The following is a 21,720-nucleotide window of genomic DNA, read 5'->3' as shown; positions in this document are numbered from 1 at the left end:
GACTTAAGGTTGTGTAAAAAACAATTTTACAATTTTTGAAATAAAATTTTAGATACGTGGTACGAAAAAAAAATTTTCCCTAAAATCCTTTTATTTTGTAGTATTTGGTTTGAGATATTTTAGACCAAAAATGTTAACAAAAGCTTTATTTTTTTTTTTCATTTCAGACATCAACACTCGACGAAGTCCAAATTCCAAATTTAAACAGAAAAAAAATCTATGTTCAAAGTGCAACAACAACAAACTGCTTTATATCAAAACAACTTTGGCATTATCGCGTCCTTAAGCGTACTCACTCAAAAATTACTTTGTAAAAAAACTGGTTGGACAAAAAATCTAATTTGACGGTAAATGAACAAAATAAGTGTAACAAAAGAATAATTTACACACAAAAAAGAACTAAATAAATTTCAACTGTATAAACCTCGGTGGAAATAAAACTATTCAAAAAAAAAATTTCGGCCTGTATCAAAAATAAATGAAGCAAAGTTTAAAATAAATTAACAGCTCGAAAAATACAAACCAGGAAATTATTTTTCGAACACTAAATTCAGGCGCAAATTATTATCAATTAATGAATATCATTTTGCTGCAAAAGTTCACATAAGTGAAATTTTATAAAAGTTAAAGTTTTGTTGCACAATAAAGTGAAAGCTTATCGAAGAGACACGGCAAAAGTTTGTCTCAAGGTAAAGGGTCACGTTTTACGGTGAAAGCTCTGCTGAAGTCGCGTATGCGAACAAAGCTTTTGAAAGCATAAAATGGCTTACAACTTTTCAATTTAAAAGCTCACCTAACCTACAATTTGTTAGCAGTTAAACACTCGTTCAATACAAAATTATTTTACTGTCTCAAAAATTATGCTTTTTTAACATTTCACAGCGTGTCGCTTATCGTAGTTAAATTCAACTTTGTCTCTTATAATTTTCATTAAAAACAATTATTTCATGCTCTCGTATATGTGTGTGTGATTTTACTAATAATAGAATAAGGATTAAAAAATATAATTTTATAAAATTGCGTTTCGGGTAAAGACAACCAAAAAGTGTGTTCTCAAAAATCAAGAAAACGAAAACTGTAGTAAAAAATAAAATAATACGCGTCAACTGCTTAATAATACTAAACTAACAAAAAACAACAGCAAATACAACTGCATTACGATTACATAAAAAGATATTCGAAAAACAAACAGCAACAGCAAAAACAACCGGCAACACGGCCATCAAAATTGTTATCTTATGGATTGCTGGACGGGTAACGCCCGACTGGCGAGTGTTTTAGTTTAAGGTGAGTCAAATTTAAATTGAATATAACAAATTTTTTATAAAATTTTTAATATTTTGTAGCTTAAAATAAACTTGAATAAAAAAATATTTATTCAAAAAATAACAAAAGAATAAATTTGACATATACGATATGACCATGACGCAATAAATCCAGATATGTGAAGTCAGTAATACAACAACAAAAATTTTGTGGATGTCATAATCCGATCATGAATTTCAAAGCTATTTTTGGTACTATTTTGCTATTTTTTACTTCCTTGGTAATGTGTTGCGTGGAAAAAAACCTAACTCGATATATCTTTACATTGGAAACTGGGACATGAAAGAAGGGAAAAGAGAAAGCAGAGGAAATGGGAAGTTGGTAAAGTTTAGTGTAAAGGTAAATTAAGAATAAGGGTTTGAACCATTAGTAAAAAGAGGTTAAGGGAAAGATAAAGAATAAGGAAAAGATTAAAAGTAATAGTGAGAGCAAAATTGGCAAGGGTAAGACGAAAAGCGGGAAGATTTACGGAAGAATGAAAGGGACATATAAATTGAATGAACCGATTGAGGAAAACTAGAAAATTCTGAAGGGCGAGGATATAAGAAAGGAAGAGGGTTAGACGAGAGGAGCAGGAGGTGGATAAATGGAGAAATTTCGGAACAATTTCTACGGGTTTAATTATACGGCTGGGAGTATTTCATTTCTTGCGACCGCGTACCTTCAATTCCGAGATTTTCGCATTTCAAGCTTCCAAAACACTGATCCGCAACTTCATGATATTGTTTCAGATCGTCAATAATCTCATTAACGTAAGAAGTATGTTTTCATATTCCTCAGTTGTGTACAACTTGATATTTCGAAGACCCAGCCATTCAGTTCCGTTGACTGAAACTTTTCCATTTCCTCGCTGGGAAAGAAAAGAAACCCTCCCACAAAAGGAAATACAGACCCCAGGCATTAATGTAATATTATTTTATGATACTTTAAAATCAATGCTGCAGATAAGTCAAGAAGCAACACTTAAGTTTACGAGCGCGAGTATTATAAAATGGGAATACATTTTGTAATAATGACTTCATCTGTCTGGCATCGCCCATCATGCGATATGACATATATATTTACACATTCTTAAAAACAAAAAAATCCAAAAAAAAAAAACATTTTTATGAAATAAACTCCGAGTTTTTTTTGGATATTTTTTATTGTATATGTTATATGTAAAAAATAAATTGAAAAAAAAAAATATATTTAAAATTAAAATAAAAAAAAATAATAATAATAATAACTACGGATTTACTTTAAATCTGGCATGCAGAGTGATATCCAACAGCAAACAGAAAAATATAAGTCGAAATTTTTATCAAATTTCGTATTATAATTAAATTCTTCTTTTTTCATTTTTGAAATTTAGTTAAGGCAAAAACGTCTATGAATTTCGTAGTTGAAACTGTAAACACCAAACTAAAAGTGTTTTCGAAAAATTGGGAAAATTTAATAATAATTTCAAACCTTTTTTTTTTTTGAGTATGCAGATTTGCATTGACCTTTGATAACTTTTTTTTCTAATGGTGTTTTAGATTTTCCACCATATAAAGTTTAAAACTTGTTTAAGTGCAGAAATATCTGGAACACCCTACGGAAAAAATTTTCATAATTAAATGGCAACTTTGGGCGACTTATAACTTGTACTTTCATATACAAAACAATTCTAGAACTCCAAATAAAAAACTCGAAATTTTCGGAGAATTTTTCTCAAATTTTTGGATAACGTTTATTTTGCATTGTTTCAGGTAGAAAATTCATTGATGTTTTTTTCTTAAAATATCGAAAATAGAAAATAATTTAATTGACAAAATTTGAAAAATATTGACACTGCTCGTTTTCTGTTCGCTGCTGTAATTAAATATATTTAAAGTTTTTAAATAACAAAAAAAAAAAACAAAATCGCAAACAAAAAATATAATCGCTCTTCAGTTTTAGAGCTTCTTTTGTATGTAAAAGTAAAATTTTTTCATTTGAAAACGATAATAAACAAATTACATGTTTCGTGATTCAGTGTTACTGTATAAAGGGATGTTACTGATATTAGCTTTTTATTTTATCTTTATGATGATTATGCAATTACGCATAAGCTTTTCTGAATCACACATACATACAAACTACACATATAAGAACTATATCAGCAAAACTGTACACATAGCTACATGCACAATCCCTCGATTCCCTTGCCTACAGCGATGTAGGAAATACTTTTTTAATTATCTCAAACAATACTTTACAGCAAACATAGAAAGATATAGCTACGCACACACACACACACCTACAAACATAGATAATTTCTTATAATACACGCAAGTGCACTCGAATTCGTATTCACAAAGCTTTTTTCCCACTTTCTGGGTGTGTGATAATTGTCAATTTGCAAAATTAGCCAACGCAATCATAGTACAAAAGTATCTGTGCATTGGCATCTTTGAAATAACAAAGCAATGCCAACATAGACTACAAAAAAAATGCAACAAAGTACTATAAATGCAGCTGCAATGTGACGTGATTGACAGTCGAGCAAAGTAGTGAGAAGGTGAACGGGGTAGTTAAGATACTATTTATTTGTATCTTACGTACATAAATGAAAGAGAGTGTAAATATATAACTAGTCTACGTCTCTAGTTATGAGTAAATTCTTGGCTTAGAACTTTCGCTAAATTAGCCGATTTTTGAGCCAGTGCAAGTCTAAGTATTTAAGATAGCACTTACTCTTATTGGCTCTGTAATTGTAATTATGAACGAGATATTTCGGTAATTAGTAATTGATTTCCATACAGGGTGGGTAAATATGTATATTTATGTGTAAATAATGCATTCTTAATATCATTAACCAAAAATTTGTAAGCTTTTTGCGTTTTCCGCAATTTGCGAAACATAATTATAATTTTTTTTTTTTCGAACCAAACCCGTTTTTGCCAATAGACTGAGTCAACGGAAGGAATGGAATATTGAAGGGCATTTTATCTATTATTATTGTATGCGGCGTTCTTAAAACTGGGTATACTTTTGCTGGTAAGGTATACAAAGAATCCGTTACCCAACATATTTGGAAGTTCAAAAGTTATGGGTAAATGAAGTGATGCACACAAATTTGCATAGACTTTGCTAAAATTTTATATTACGTTCAGCATAATCCAAAGGTTTTATAAAGGGCCACTCCTGAATGCTCGCCAATTCCTCGCAAAGCTCGTAAGCCGAGTTAACTTCACAAACTTATAATAAAATCGTTGCAATTGGGGATTTCCATGGATATTGCGAGTTTAAGTGAGTTGCTTTAATAAGTAACGGATTAATTTTCATTTTACTGAGCTTTTAACTAAGTATCGAGTTTTTCCCCCGATACTTAATTTGATATCGATAAATTTTCCCGATCCTTTTATATGAGTACAAGTATCGAGTACAAGGTGGTATCGGAACAACACTACCAATTCCTCGGAGACATATCCGTACCGCCTCTAAACGACGGCTACCGGTGCGTATACGTAACATTTTTTGGTACATTGTACCTACCATACAAACATACAAGTGAATGTAATATGAGCGAGTTAACCCTCCTATACTCGCGCATTGGTCTCTGAGACCGACGAAACACATTTTCGTAATTATTTTTATGAACGAAAATCTGGAGAAGTCGAGCTCTATGCTAGCTGTCAAATTTGTGGCTTACTTCGTTTTAGTGCATGCTGCGAGTTCGTGCGAATCGTACTTGTTGTAGTATTTGACTCCAATCGGTCCGTGAGACCGACGCAAGTATGCCCTGATTGTTATGGTGAGGCTCAAAACTAACCCAAACATAGATAAATATTTACTTTGATATGTATTTTATTAGATATAAGGTATAAGAAGTTTATTTTGTTTTTAAGGAGAAGTTCAGATTTTATTTTTGTTCCCCTATTACTTAACAAAAATATCTCAAATTTGAAGACTGATTTGTGATAAACTGAAATTATGTAAAATAATTAATAAATGAAGTACTATGCACACAATTTTGTTTCGCTATGTCCTAAATTTTAAACTAATTATAATATTAAAAAAAAAAAAGTATGTAAAAAATATATTGTAGGGGTATGAACTATCGGTCTGTGAGACCGTGCGCGAGTATAGGAAGGTTAAAAATACAAACTAAACTTGCTAAGTGAGGGAAGCGAAATAAAAGTAGATATAGAAATGGAGGGGAAGCCAGAGAACAAAAGGAAGAAGAAGAATAAATCATGAAACAATGGAAATAAAGGAGAGGAGAAGAAAGGCAGGAATTGAGAAAGAGTGCAAGTACAGGCAGAGTACAATAATAAAAGAAGAATTATGCGAAATGGAAAAAGAAAGGAGAAGGGAAATGAGAAGGAAAAGTTATATTGAGTTAGAGAGGAGTCGAAAGGGAAAGGTAAGGTGGGCGCCATACAGAGCTAGAGAAAAGGAGAAAATAAAAAAAAGAAGAGGTAATATACAAAAAGGGGAGGGAACGAGGAATGAAAAATTAGAGCTGCAGATAACCGAAAGAAAAGTACAGGTGAAGTAAAAGAAAACGAATAATAACAGCATGAGTAAGAGCAAGTGTGAGGCTATGGAAATGAATAAGAGGCAGATGGAGTGAATATAGTCTCAGGATTCACCAAGCACAAGTAATATATGTATATCGGCGTCCGACTCAGAGTGATGGTAGCGGCTCACCGAAAGTTCTGAAATCAAAGCCTGTGAAAAGCAATATCAAAATTTTTAGACAAGGGGGTTTTTGATAGAAAATATTTCTAATCTTTCGCTCCTCGACAGTTGGTTGGCAAACACTCCAAATATTTTTCTGCAATAAAATACTTCTCAGTGAATAGGAGATGCCATTCGAAGTCGGCGTAATATGTGCACATCCCATTTGGCAAATGATTAGAAACAAATAAAAATGTAACCGAAGCAAATTGGAAGAGAAGCTCGGCTTAAGTTTTCTCAGAGGTATACCGTGCATAACTTCTTGCCCCAGCCATTACGTATACTCATTTTTGTTCCGGGGTATAGACCTTGGACCACTCCATTAAAGTAAGTGATATTTAAAGTGCGATTTGCTTGAAAAGGTGAGAAAAATCAGGGAGAAAACAAGGCAGAAGTAGAGGTGGAAAGAGGTAATGAGGGAAGAGAAAAAGAACAAATAGGAGAAAAAGCAGAAATGAAGAACAATTAGGAGAAAAAGCCGAGGAAGAAATGCAATTCTAATTTTTGAGTCCTCAAAGAGATATCTTAGCTTTGAAACCTTTGACATCTTTGAAACTCGCCCTTCAAAATATGCGCAAAAAAATGCGGTCCGTCGCTTCTTCGTCTTACGAAAAGTATGAACTTAGTATCAACATAACCCTCACCACATGACTCGTGTTATTGCCTTCTTATGGGAATATTCTCGAAAACGTTATCGGTTTTTAAATGAAATATAATGGGTGTCTGTTTGCTTATCGGTCGATAGAAAATCGGTAACACTCCGATTACAATTCGATAACTTTTGTTTGACCATTCGATAATTTTTCGGTTAAGGACGACAATACTTCAACAATAAAGCGATACTTTTCGATAGTAAAACTATAACTCAAAAAAATATCGAGAACCCTTTGATAAAAACCCATAACTCATCGATAAATTTGGTATCGATAGCAAATGACAACAACTGGATAGCTCAGCTTTACGTCGCCGGTATCATGTTGATAACCAATGGATAACAATACGATGACTCTTCGAAAAGTAATGGATAAAGCGCCATAACCAATCGATAAACATTCGATAATAAAGCTATAACTTATAGAAAAGAGACCAATAACTCCTCGATAAAAAAAACCAATAAGTCATCGATAACGTTTGTTATCGATAACAAATGACAACAACTCTATAAATTGGTTTTGGTTGATAACAAACTTATTACAAATGGATAACAAACCAATAACTCTTCGAAAAGAAATGGATAACACGCCATAACCCGTCGATAATCATCCGATGACGCTTCGATAATGGTTGTTAACGAAAAAAGTACGGATACTTCGATAACAAACCGACAACACATCGTCTGTTCTAGTTTCTTATATTTCCTTTCCTCAAGAACACCCTTTCCCAAGCCTTTCCATATGACAATCTACACTTACATTCTGCTCTGTGCCATATAGCATTTTATTTCCAAACATTACGCTTATGCTCACAATTACCTTACATTCTGGATATCCCCATATCGTGAGCAGAGATGTCTATACATCAAAAAGTCTAAATAGAAGCTACACAACTAGATCTATAGGAATCTATTGAAACAAATAAACTTACATACATGTGAATATACATTTGTAGGTATAACGTTTAGGTAATTTTTTTCTGATATTCAAATTCGCATGCTGATATGCATGATCGACATGCAAATAGATTGAAAAGAAAAATTTAAATTATATAGCTACGCATGTTCTACATGCATGAACAATATGCGGTAGATCACAACAACAACAATGTATGTGTGTTGCTCTGCATCGTTTTATTTACAGGGAAGAAAAATTTTCAAACAGAAGTTTCATAAAAGCTCAAGTGCGACCGAAGTGATGCGGGTAGTGTGGAGCGTAAATACGTATGTATACATTTCAAAAAAGAAAAAGGAACAAAATTCAAAAATTACAATGAAAACAAAATTAAATTTACTGCAAAAACAACAACCACAACCTATGCAGCAACGACAAAAAAAAAAGAAATTTAGTTTGATTCAAGGCCAAGGCCAAAGCGAGTAGAAAACGAACAAGCAAACACACCCACAAATAAACAATCAAGTGGGCCCAGCAGCGACGATCACTTAATGCAGATCACAATCGCATATTCACACGAACAATATTCACAACACAGGCAATGCAATGATAAATGCACATGTTCGTACTTACGAATACAAATATGTATGTATGTATGTATAGATGGGAGAGTATGTGTGTTTATGCGTTGAAAAAAGCTCCCAAACAGAGTACAGAAAAAATAAATTGAGAATGAAATAAATCGCAGATGCGGATGTGAAACGCAGTAGCTGTGAATATTGCGTCCCACTGGCGCTTCGCCGCCTTCCATTGCCTTTGGCTTCGTTTGTTGGGCTTTGTAGCGCATGCTGTGCTTGTTGTATTTTTTGCAACTTTATTTTTTGTTGCTGTTTTCGTTGCTGTTTGAGATGAACACTACATAACCGACAGCTAACAACACGAAAAGTAAGAAGAAATATGTACGAGTGAAACCTAAAAATATATAACCCGCAATGGACTTTTTGGGTCGTTCCTGTGGACTTAGAGCGGCGAACAGAAAAGCAACCGTGGTACTTTTTATCAAATTTCTTTAATTAAGTTTTCTTTTGTTTTCGATATTTTAAAATAGAACTACTTTGAATTTTTTAACAGAAGCTATGCAAAAAAATCTTAGCAGCTTTCTGGAAAAAAATCGAGAAAATGTTACCAAAATTTCGAACTTTTTATTTGCATTTTTCGATGTGAAGTACGAGGTTGTTATCCCGGATAGGGATTATTGGTCGAAGGAGCCGCCGGACCTGAGCGATAGGCTGCAGATTTATACTGACGGCTCCAAACTGGATAAAAAGGTGGGCAGCGGGGTCCTTGCGCCTCAACTAGGGTGTAACATATCCTTTAGCCTACTCGATCATTGCAGCGTCTTCCAAGCGGATGTGGCTGCTATAAATGAGGTCATTGATCGCCTGAGGAATGCTGTTCACGGCTATAATAAAATTTGTATTTACTCTGACAGCCAGGTTGCACTAAAAGCGCTTGGATCGGTCACAAGTAAGTCCAGGACAGTGGACAAGTGCCGTAAATCTCTTAACGAGATCGCTGAGCAAACTTTCCTCAGTCTGGTATGGATGCCTGGACACTCGGAAATACTGGGAAATGAGATGGCTGTCGAACTTGCAAGAGGGGGCACATCCGTTCCGCTTTCGTCGTCCTGGAAGGGATTGAGCATGTCGCTCGCTACCTGTAAGCTCACTTTGAAAGAAATTTTCCTTAGGGAAGCGGGTGTGAAATGGAGCAATCTCGTATCCTGCTAACGCACTAAGCTCGTGTGGCCTTAATGGGACGCTAGACGTATAAGAAGTCTCCTTCTTCTTAGAAGGGGGGACATATCTCTGGTGGTTTAATTTATAACGGGCCACATAGCAATCGGGAAGCATGAACAACGGCTGGGTGCTCCTTATAATTACTACTGCAGGAGCTGCAAAGACGAAGAGGAGATAGAAACAGTCAAGCATTTTCTGTGCGACTGTCCTGCACTTTGGCGCAAGAGGAAGGAATCTCTGGGATCTCCCTTCTTTGACGATCTTTGTGATCTGGCTAAGTTGGAACCTAAGAAATTCCTGACATTTGCTGAATCGACCTGTTGGTTTGAGTAGGGGAGAGATCCACGTGGTATCACAATGGGACCTTCTGGGCCTAAGTGCACTGGTGGCCACGCTAACCTAACCTAACCTTTTTGGAGTTTCCAACATTTTTTTAAGTATGCAGTTTGGAGCCCAATCGATATTAGTCTAACAAAGTACAAATAATTGGTCTCTCAGCACTCGCTTTAGTTTTGCAATTGTTTTTCTGAAATTTGTTTTAGATTTTCCTGCGTATAAAGTGTGAATATATTTTTTTATATGGAAAAATATCTAAATTACACTTTGGAAAAAAAATTTTTAAAAATCAATGCGAATTTTTGCTTAGAGTGCCTAGAATGGATTGGGATATACATACGGTCATCCATGGAATTTTAATGCAAATAAATTTCTAAGTTTACAATTTACTCATTAACTTTAAATACTTATTTAAAATGCACAATGAAAGATAAAACAAGTCCTTAAATTTGAAGTTTATTTGAAAGATCTTACATTTTCCAAGAGCAATTAAAAATTTGGCGATTTTATTTTTCAACTTTACTGCCATTTTGCTTTGGATGGCAGTTTAAAACAGTATACGTATTCAAAAAAATTCAGAGAAATATTTGGAGTTCGATATTTTGGCAAAATTTTCTTAAATTCACGAATTTTTTCGAAAACCTCTTTGAGATTGTTTTGTATAGTTTCAGTTACGCAACTCATCGAAGCTTTTCCTAAAATATCGAAACTAAGTCTAATAATAACTTAATTGATAATATTTGGCAAAAGTTACCACTGCTATTTTTCTGTACGCTGCTGTTAGTGACGTTCAAGCAATAATTCGTTCTTTAATTAGTTATATGGATACGTATTAGATACTTTAATCGTATCTATTAGATTGAAAAATTGAATTTCTTTAGAGTTAACAGTTGTTGTTGTTTTATCATCGAAATAACTCTGCGTTCCAACGCTACTGGGTATAAAAGCGATGTACTTAACATTAGAAGAAGCAGTTGTGCGCTTATAATTGCATGGAATCGCATAACAAGTATGACAACAACACGAATAACAAACATGTCATCGCTAGCAGTCGTGTCATGTATAAATATGTAAATAAACATCTATATATATACATAAGCCAGAATATTTTCTGTTTGTCATTATGTGCATATTTTATTATTATTTTTTTGCTGCTTTTGTTTTTCTTGTTTAACTTTAGGTTGCCTACTTTGCAGGTTACGCGTTGCTGATCGCTGATCGTTGATATTCTTGTCGATCGTGAGATTCACTCAGTTTGCATGAAAGTTGCTTCAAAAAGCTAATGCAAATATGTGCGAGTGTTAGGCGGTGCAGGCGTGCAGGAGAATTCTTATTTTTATACTCAGCGTGCTTTGCACACAGAGTATATTAACTTTGATTGGATAACGGTTGGTTGTACAGGTATAAAGGAATCGATATAGAGATAGACTTCCATATATCAAAATCATCAGTATCGAAAAAAATTTGATTGAGCCATGTCCATCCGTCCGTCCGTCCGTCCGTCCGTCTGTCCGTTAACACGATAACTTGAGTAAATATTCGCCAAATTTGGTACACGAGCTTATCTGGACCCAGAATAGATAGGTATTGAAAATGAGCGAAATCGGATGATAACCACGCCCACTTTTTATATATATAACATTTTGGAAAACACAAAAAACCTGATTATTTAGTAAATAATACACCTAGAATGTTGAAATTTGACGTGTGGACTAATATTGAGACTCTTGATAAAAATTTGAAAACAAATTTTAAAATGTGCGTGGCACCGCCCACTTGTGATAAAATAAATTTTACAAATATTATCAATCATAAATAAAAAATCGTTAAACCGTAACAAAATTAGCTGTCTACCATCCTGTTCAAAAGGTCAGGGAGTTGATAATATTTCCATAAATGGCACCCAAAAGCAATTGAGTGTCTACTTTCAAAATGTTTCCGGATTGCGAACTAAGTCTAACGTAATGTACAATATGAGTTCGCTTGTGGACTATGACGTGTTCGTTCTTATTGAAACCTGGCTAAATCCTGAGTTCCTTGATGCTGAGTTTTTTGACTCTAACCTGTACACTGTCTATCGCAAGGATCGCGATTTTTCCAAAAATGGGCTCTCTAGAGGCGGTGGAGTTTTAATTGCCATACACCGGCACATCAACTCGTCGCTTGTGGAGCTGCAGGATCAAGACTCGCTTTTGGACCAACTGTGTGTCTCAGTTCGCGGCATCTCTTAAATTTGTATCTGTGTGTCATACATTCCACCGTCTAGTCTAGACTCACTTTATAAGTCTCATGTAGATAATATTACTGATTTAGTTCGTTCTTGTGATAGTGGTAACTTTTGCATATTGGGTGACTTTAATTTACCTAATATTGAATGGCCTTATGTCGATAATAACTACTCATTGATTCCGAACAATGTAAACACCACTTCTGAGATTTACCTTATTGACAGTTTCTCAAGTGTTAGTCTTTCTCAGGTCAACGGCTTCACCAATCAACTGTCGAGAATTTTTGATCTTGTCTTTCTTAATGATAATTTTAGCTGTACGGTCACCGAATGCCTGGAACCGTTGTCGTGCTCTGGTTTGCACCACATTCCGCTTATCCTCGAAGTAGAATTCTATAACTTCGAAAGTATTGGAACTCTGAATGAGGATCCTATTTTTTCATTTAGACGTGGAAATTATGACTGTTTATATCAGGAAGTTTCTTCTGTTGATTGGGAAGCCCTGTTTCGGGGATGTGATCTTGCTCGATGCTTCAGCTTATTTAAAAACATTGTAAATCAAATCTGCATAAACAACATACCTCAGAAAATGAAGCGGTGTTACAGAATACCATGGTATACTAGAAAACTAAAGAGGCTTAAAAATCAGAGGAATAGGTTTTACAAAAAGTTCAAGGCCACCAAACTAATGGCGTATAAAGAAAAATAACTGCGTTATTCCAAATCATTCAAAGCGTTAGGCAAGAGGCTCCATGGTAACTAAGTTCGTAATTTTGAATCCGACATTAAGGAAAACCCTAGGGCATTCTGGACTTATGTAAATTCCAAAAAACGATGCTCAAGTATCCCTGCCTCAGTCATCTATAATTCTGAGCATGCTTCATCAACAGCTGAAGCGGCCAATCTTTTTGCAGCCTTCTTCTGCTCCAATTTCGTTACGTCCCCGGAAGACCCGCAGGAGTTGCCCACTGTGGTTGACAGTCCCATTAACTTTGGTGCGCTGACTCTATCAATTGAAGATATGGTCGATGGAATCCAGAATATTAAATCATCTACCCATACTGATATTGACGGCTTATCGTCTTATCTTTTGAAAAATTGTTTGGCTCTGGCATTTCCCCTCCTTTTAATTTTCAACAAATCTTTAGAGTGCGGCGAATTTATTGATGCGAGGAAGATAACCTTCATCAGCCCTATTTTCAAGTGTGGTAGCAAAAAAAATGTCGCGAATTATAAGCCCATTGCAAAATTATCATCTGTTTCAAAATTATTCGAGTACATTGTGAAACAAAAAATGTACTTTGCCGTTAAACCTCTAATCACTGAAAATCAGCATGGTTTTATGGCCGGTAGATCCACTGTAACAAACCTATCTATCTTCTCTGATTTTTGCATATCTTCTTTTAATGACCGTTGTCAAGTTGATACTGTGTACACCGACTTCTCAAAAGCATTTGATAAAGCTAGTCATTCTATCTTGATTTCTAAATTGACTCGCGTGGGCTTCCACTCGATGTTTTTATCATGGACACAGCCACCTCCGGGGTGCCTCAAAGTAGCATACTTGGCTCATTACTTTTTGTAATTTTTATAAACGATATTTTCACCTGCTTCCAGCACTCTAATTTTCTATTATACGCTGATGACCTAAAGATTTTTAATACCATCGCAAACTCAGACGACGTGATTAAAATGCAATCTGATTTAGATAATATTACTGTTTGGTGTCGTGCCAATAACTTGCCACTAAATGTTAGCAAATGCTTTCTTGTAAGCTTTTCTAAATCACGTGGCCTCATTCCCACTTCCTACTCTCTCGATGGTACCCACCTCTCAACTCTTAACGAGATAAAGGACTTGGGGGTTGTCTTCGATTCGAAATTTTCTTTCACGACTCATATAAATTCTACTATTGCTAAGGCGTATTCACTTCTGGCTTTTATTAGGCGTTCCTGCACAGACTTCACGGATCCCTACACCCTCAAGTTATTGTTCACTGCACTAGTTCGTTCGAAGCTGGAATATGCCTGTTTTATTTGGAGGCCGTATCATGAATGCCATATTGTTAGGCTTGAACGTGTGCAGAAAGCGTTTGTTCGGTTCGCTCTGCGCTCGTTGAACTTTTCTGAACCGATTCCATCTTATGAATCCAGGTGCTCACTTATCAAATTAGAGTCCCTGGAATGCAGAAGAACTGTCCTATCGCTCACGTTTGTTTATGACATCATTAATGGTGTAGTTGATGCACTTTGTCTCCTCAGGAGTATCCAATTCCATATCCCTATAAGGCCTCTTCGCAATATAGCGATTTTCTATAAAGATTGTGTCCGAACCCTCTATGCCTCAAACGCAGATTGCTTAGAGCTATGACCGACTTTAATCGCATCTCTGATTCTTATGCTATTGATTTTGCTCTTTCTAAGTTTACATTACTTACTGATATCTTTTCAAACAGATAAATGTGCTTGTCAATCTCTTCATAGCATGTAAGTTTTATTGTGTCTATACTCAACTCATGTACTATACTATTAAATAATTATCTAATTTTAATTTAACATTGTTATCTAGTCTGTAAGGGCTTTAAATACCATAGACTGAAATAAAGAAATATGAAATATGAAAATTCGATGTTGCCTTTACTATAAGGAATGCTTTGAAGATAAATTAACGAAATTGGTTAGGGACCACGCCCACTTTATATAAAAGATTTTTAAAAGGGTCGTGGACGAATAAAATAAGCTATATCTTTGCAAAAAAGAGCTTTATATCAATGGCATTTCATTTGCCAAGTGGATTTATAACAATAAATATGAAAAATTTAAAATTTAAAAAAATGGGCATGGCACCGCCCCTTTTATGACTAAGCAATTTTCTATGTTTCGGGAGCCATAAATCGAAAAAAATTGTCGGATCGTAATAAAATTGGGTCAACAGATTTTCACTGTAGCAGGTAATATTTCTAGAAAAATGGACGAGATCGGTTAAAGACCACACCCACTTTTATATAAAAGATGTTTAAAAGGGTCGTAGACGAAAATAATAAGCTATATCTTAGCGAAAAAGAGCTTTGTGTCAATAGAATTTTACTTTTTAAATTGAATTAGAACGTTAAATTGGAAAACACTAAAATTTTTGAAAATGGGTGTGGCACCGCCCCTTTTACGACTAAGGAATTTTCTATATTTCGGGAGCCATAACACGAGGAAAAATTAACATCGTAATGAAATTGTGTACACATATTTTCCTTATACCAGAAAATATTTCTAGTAAAAATGGACGGCAACTTAGATATAAAACAAGTTTATAAGGGTAGACTAGAATAATAAGCTATAACCTAGCAAAAAGTTGTTTTGAATCAATGATATTTCACTTATCAAGTTTTATTGTAAGAGGAAATGGGGAGACGGGGGCGGAGCCACGTGTTATGTAGAAAAGTAATTTATCTGAAATGACATGTGCAATTAAAGCTCACGCTGAGTATATAATGTTAAGTTACACTCGAACTTAAACACCTTTACTTGTTATTTTTATTTTCAAGCATACTAACAAAAACTATTGAAATCGTGTTGAACCATAGGTAGAGTAGTCGGAATAGTAAAGGTGCGGTAGTTGATAGAAGGAAGATGATTGCCTCGTGACATTACTTTTATCCTACCAGTGAGGGCTAATGCTAACCAATAGAGTTTTGATAAGCGCGGTGAACAGCAGTTAGGATGTCGAGACATTTTCAGCAAGTTTTAAGCACTTGCAGATCGAATTTACTATAACAAGAGCCAAATCACTGCAAGAGCTTTGATAACTCGGACTCGTTTTTCATATTTAAAAGATATTAATTTTTAAATGAGATTTATAAATTGGTGTAATAAGTGTATGGCTTGCGAATGCGCCTTTTCCAACCACACAGTCAGATCAACTTTTCCTAACGATAAGCCTCATATTATAGATTTGCAGTGCTGCAAAGCTAAAATAATATCATGTCACACATATCATATATACCAATTTAAAGGAGCATCTTTGTTAGTCTAAGGTTGGAAAACCTACACATAAGATTCGACATTTTACAGCCCAGCCTTCGAACCCACGCCTTTCCCGCTTGGTCGATCATGTGAACCTCTCGCCTTCTCTTAATCTCGCCTTATCTAATTGGGACGTAAATGGACAAGCTTAGAGTGATGCGCCTTTTTAGCTAGTTCATCAGCTTTTCATTGCCATCTATTCCCATATGCCCTGGGACCCAATATAGATATATGCTTCTCCCCGTCCCTTTCCTTCCAGGGATTGCCTACACTCTAACACACTTTTAGATGCTGTGCTATGCGAGATTATTGCCTTAATTGCTGCTTGGTTGTTAATATGAAAATTAATGCCCTCCTGAAGAACACGACAGTGAACTGGCAGCTTGTACGATATGTCTGTGTAAACTGTGAATCGTTGGATGGTGATATTTATTTTGTATTTCAACAACAAATAGTTTTAAGTAAGGCTACCACCTATCAATGTTGCCACATATTTGAAAATAAAAAAGATATTGATTACGAGAAGGTTTGGAGTTTGTTTATCATCAGTTCGGACATTCCACTAAGGGTTTCAAATAAAAAGTATTTTATACCGTTATCCAATAGAAACGTTATTAAGAGAGAGCTCTTACTTAGGGTTGCCATCTTATATTATTATGTACCCTGCTCTGCATATTAGCTTCTATATCCGAAATACCTTATTCCATTTGGATACAATTTTGTGTACAGACAATACGATAAATTCGAGATCTTTTTATTGGAGCATTGATACTGAGCATGTTTTTACAAGGTTGCCACTTTTTGGAAATTTTATTTTTCAATTACTGACATCGTGATGAAATAGATATTAAATGAAAAGTATTTTACATAGTTTTTCACTAAAAGTATTATTGTGTTAGTGAGGTTGAGTAGGGTTCCCGCCTAACTATAATTATGAATATATGTATTTGTATAATTGCATTGCAGTGTGAAGGCACACCGAGTTAAGCTGAGCCATCCGGGTACTTCTATTATATTAAAATATGTTCTAAGATCACCAAAAAAAAAAAAAAATTATAAGTTTTCGATAAAATTTCCACAACAGAAAAGTAAACTTCTGATGGTAATTTGGTAGATTAGTATATTAGGCGTCCGCCGTGGTGTGATGGTGGTCCACCTACCACACTGAAGATCACTCCCCGGGTAAAGCAACATCTAAATTTTAGAAACAAGTTTTTTCAATTAGAAGAAAATTTTTCTAAGCGGGGTCGCCCCTCGGCAGTGCTTGGTAAGCACTCCAAGTGTATTTCTGCTATGAAAAACTAATCCGCCTTGCAGATGCCGTTCGGAGTCGGCATAGAACAGGTAAGTACAATCCTGCCAATTTGTTGGAAAAATTAAAAGAGGAGCACGACGCAAATTGGAGAAGAAGCTCGGCCTAAAATCTTATCTTATATTATCGCGCCTTACAGTGTTTACAGTTACAGTGTTTGGCCCCTCGGCAGTGTTTGGCAAGCGCTCCGAGTGTATTTCTGCCATGAAAAGCTCGCAGTGAAAACTCATCTGCCTTGCAGATGCCGTTCGGAATCGGCATAAAACATGTAGGTCCCGTCCGGCCAATTTGTAGGGAAAATCAAGAGGAGCACGACGCAAATTGGAAGAGAAGCTCGGCCTTAGATCTCTTCGGAGGTTATTGTGCCTTACATTTATTTTTATTTACATTGAGTTATTTTTTTTAAATTAAGTATATGTGACCCGGTCTATGAAAAGGTGGCTTATGACTCGAAAAAAGAAATTACGAGAAACAGCTGTTAAAGATAAAGAATGAATTTCTTCAGTTTCTTAGTATTTTTCCTATTGCATTATGAACAGTCATGCCCAAAAGGCAAAGCAGAAACCAGTTTCTGACCGATATTGTGGCTCCATTGCCATCGAAAAAAATGCTATCAAAAATCTGAAGATGCTTCACCAGCCACCAAATTTTCATCGAAGGAACCAAAGGCTTCATCGTCTTTCATTTGTGCTCTTCTTCCTCTACATTTTTAGTACACTTTTAAGCAAGTTAGGACTTTCTAATTTACACCACGTGAAAGAGCGTCTCAAAAACTATCGAAACCAGAAAAAATTGGAAACATTTTTTTGAGTCATAAGCCACCTTTTTATAAACCGGGTTACATATTCCGATAAAAATCGATGTAGATAACTTTTTGATAAAACATCAATGAGTATTAGACAAATAATCGATAACTGAACGGAGATAAATCAATAACTTGTATACAGCCAATTGGCAACACTCCCATAATAAATCGATAACTCTTCGATAACAAATCGATAATTTTAAGATAATATATCGAAAATTTCTAATAAATAATTGACGATTTTTCGACAGTAAACCGACCAATTTTCAATAAAAACCCGATAACTCGTCGATAACACACCAAGAACTGGTCGATAACAAGTCTATAACTCATCGATAGCAAAGCTTTAATAAATTGATATTATGACGTCCAGTTTCGGTTCGGGTTGCGGATTCTATTCCTTACCAGTTCCAAATATAACATTTACGCTTACACTTACCTTAAGCTTAGATTTTTTATTTCCCGGTATTGTGAAGAAAGATGTTTAAAAATAAATAAATGTAAGGCGCGATAACCTCCGAAGAGATCTAAGGCCGAGCTTCTCTTCCAATTTGCGTCGTGCTCCTCTTGATTTTTCCCTACAAATTGGCCGGACGGGACCTACATGTTTTATGCCGACTCCGAACGGCATCTGCAAGGCAGATGAGTTTTCACTGAGAGCTTTTCATGGCAGAAATACAATCGGAGCGCTTGCCAGACACTGCCGAGGGGCGACCCCGCTTAGAAAAATTTTCTTCTAATTGAAAAATCTTATTTCTAAAATTTTGATGTTGCTTTGCCCGGGAGTTGAACCCAGGGCATACGGTGTGATAGGCGGAGCACGCTACCATCACACCACGGTGGCCGCCAAGAAAGATGTTTACACATCAAAGATAGTAGCGTTATTTTGAAGAAATTCGGGAAGCAAATAACATTTTTGCTACAATGGCCTTTCTAAACCAAACAAAAGTTATCAAAAACCTTTCAAGAGATTTGTTTTAAGCCTTTCAGTACATATTTATGTATACGTCAGCATTTGTATGGCACCATTAATTTATTTAAACATTAATGCTTTTGAAAAATAGTATCTGAACAATCATTAATTCAAGTTTATTATCATTAATGTACCCTTTCACCAATATGTTGCATTTTTTCTTCAACGCAAAAGCATTCCCTCTTCCTCTCATCGTCTTCCACTCACTTTTCTACCTCTTATCTGCTCTCTATCTATTCGCCCATTGTCATCATACTAATCACTCCTGCAGTCCATTACTCTTAAAATCATTTGCTCTTCGTCGTCCACCGTTACGTATACGTAACAACTATAATTTGCTATGAAGCAATAACAATGCTACTCTAAAGCTTCTACTGCAACGAGTACTGCCCAATTAAGCGTTAATTATGTTGCATTTACAACAGTAAACGACGGATGTAACGGCAAGTGTTGTTGTATGGTTTGGTTATTGTTTGCTGACTGTTGCATTTGATGGCATACAATGGTGGGCAATGGACGCATTAAGGTTGCATGGTAAAATGGGCGTTGCAAAGAGATAAAGAGGCACTGTGACGGCAGCTTAGTCAAAGAAAGCGCGAAGCTGCGTAATTGGTAATTTTTTGCAAAAACGTTGATGACATAGCAAATGTTTTCTGCAAATGCAAATAACATTAAGATGGAAAGATTACTGCTTTTGATTTTTTATAGCAATTGCGTTTGCTTTTACGATTTTAATATTACGTTTGAAACTTTTCAATTAGTCAAAAGTAATTACTAGCACAGCACTGGTGCTAATAAATAAATTGTTTACTTTTTGAGGGGGGAAGGAGATTTAATCGCCACTGCTTCGCATACACATGTCTCTGCGCTTCCTTTCAGGATGAATCAATCGTGTCATAAATTAAGGCCATTTGGATCCCAGCAATCCAACAATAATGGAAGGCTTCTCTCCAAAAACTCTGTGAAGAGAGAATCTTCCGTCGAGAAAAGGAGGGCAATGAAACATTAAGCGTTCTGCTTTTTCGAAATCGGTGGGGACAGTGTAGAATCCTTCTCTATTCTACGCTTATGAAAATACTCTTTAAAACCGCCGTGCCCACTCAATATCTATGTGAAGTGGCACTATAGTGCGCCATACTTTCGCTCGTACCATTCCGCTATTTTTCGAAGTAACGTGAAGATCTAGCGTCCTTGCCCCGATTCTTCCTACCTTTCTTTCCAGTTAACTATTGTTCGTGACCTTGCACTTTTCTTGGCAACTTCAGGTAGTTGCCGGGCTCTATAGCATACAGGTCGAACATTTCACAAACAAGGATCGCATCGTAGGTCACCGTGCGATAAGAACTTTCCATTCGTATCATAGTACTTCGGTAAATTGCTGGTATATCTTTTTGGTTAGTCATTTTAGATACGTGCTACACTGGTGCTCGTAAAATTTTATCGAGCTGGTTGCGTTGGATGTTGGGCATTTTTCGCAGTGCGCAATCTTTGTCGCACAAAAGCCTCTGTATCTTCCCTTACTTAAGCGTCAGTGTAGCTACTTCGCTGTAGAGAATGTGGGACCGATATATCTTCAACAACTGAAATGGGCTAAATCTGGACAAAGCAAGGAAAGTAGGGAAAGGAAAATAAATGAAAGGAAAGGAGAGGGAAGAGAAGGAAAGAAAAGAAAAGGAAAGGCAAGGAAAAGAAAGGAAAAGAAAGGAAAGAGAACGTAAGGAAATGAAGCCTATTTCATTTATTTAGTTTATTCGCTTTATTACAGGCGGTACACCAAGACAATGGTTTATTAATTTTACTAATATAACCCAAGTGTACTAAACGTAAAAAATACAAAACTTAAGTTAAAATGTCTTACTAAAATATGCCAACGTTATAAAGACATTGTAAAAGAGGGGGAGGAAGAGAAACGTTAGAGGTTATAGCCGAAGCTGAATTCAAAACCGTACAGCTTGTTCTCAGTTTGTTATCGAAGTGTTAACTTTTGGTATCGATGAGTTATCGACTTGGTATCCACGGGCTATGAGCGTGCTCGTATCGACGAGTTATTGATGTGTTATAGACGAGGTAAATACAAGTTTTCGATTTGTTATCGATGCGTTATAAATTTGCTATTAATAACAGAAGTTATCGATAAACTACCATGTTCAATCGACGAGTTATCCGTTCGATATAGATTTACTGTCGAAAACTTATCCATTGTTCACCGCAAAATTATCTTAGTTTGTCATCGGCATGTTATCGGAAAGTTATCAGTTTGTTATTGAAATTTATTGTTTTGTTATAAATGAGTTATCGATTTTTTTTAAACTTGCCGATTCCATACCTCTGTGTTATCTTCAATCACTAGGCGAGTTCTAGCTAACTTAAAAATCATAGTTTTATAGACGGACACATCGATTGCGACGAGTATTTGGATCTTAGGTTTTTTTTTTTCTTCATTAGTTTCTTCTACTCATGAATATTCAAAAAGTTAAGAATCGCATTCCTCACATTTCCAACTACAATGGTACCCTCTCTCCTCCCTTTCGGTAGTCGAACAAGCCACGATGCTTTTTTCTATATATTGAATCCTCCGTTTGAGACAAAGATGTACATATTTGTCTTTCAGCTCACCAACCCATTAACTAGGCTATTTAAAAGTAACTCAACTTTTTATCATACCAAGGCATAACTGTACCTTTTTATAA

The 21,720-nt window shown here is 35.5% G+C and overlaps 1 protein-coding gene across 15 annotated transcripts in view; it reads left to right on the top strand.

Annotated features, from left to right (window-relative positions):
- Nucleotides 1-21,720, top strand: part of LOC137250593 (uncharacterized) — an 856,443-nt gene that overhangs the window by 140,261 nt on the left and 694,462 nt on the right. For all 15 annotated transcript variants that reach the window (XM_067783685.1, XM_067783688.1, XM_067783681.1 and 12 more), the window contains exon 3: nucleotides 168-1,287. The gene's annotated coding sequence lies outside the window, so the exon portion shown is untranslated. The remainder of the gene's footprint in view (nucleotides 1-167; nucleotides 1,288-21,720) is intronic.

The sequence above is a fragment of the Eurosta solidaginis genome, chromosome 4 (assembly GCF_040869045.1).
Source record: "Eurosta solidaginis isolate ZX-2024a chromosome 4, ASM4086904v1, whole genome shotgun sequence".
NCBI lineage: Eukaryota > Metazoa > Arthropoda > Insecta > Diptera > Tephritidae > Eurosta > Eurosta solidaginis.
The sequence above is the reverse complement of the archived record's forward strand: the minus strand, read 5'-3'. Positions and strand labels throughout refer to the sequence as shown.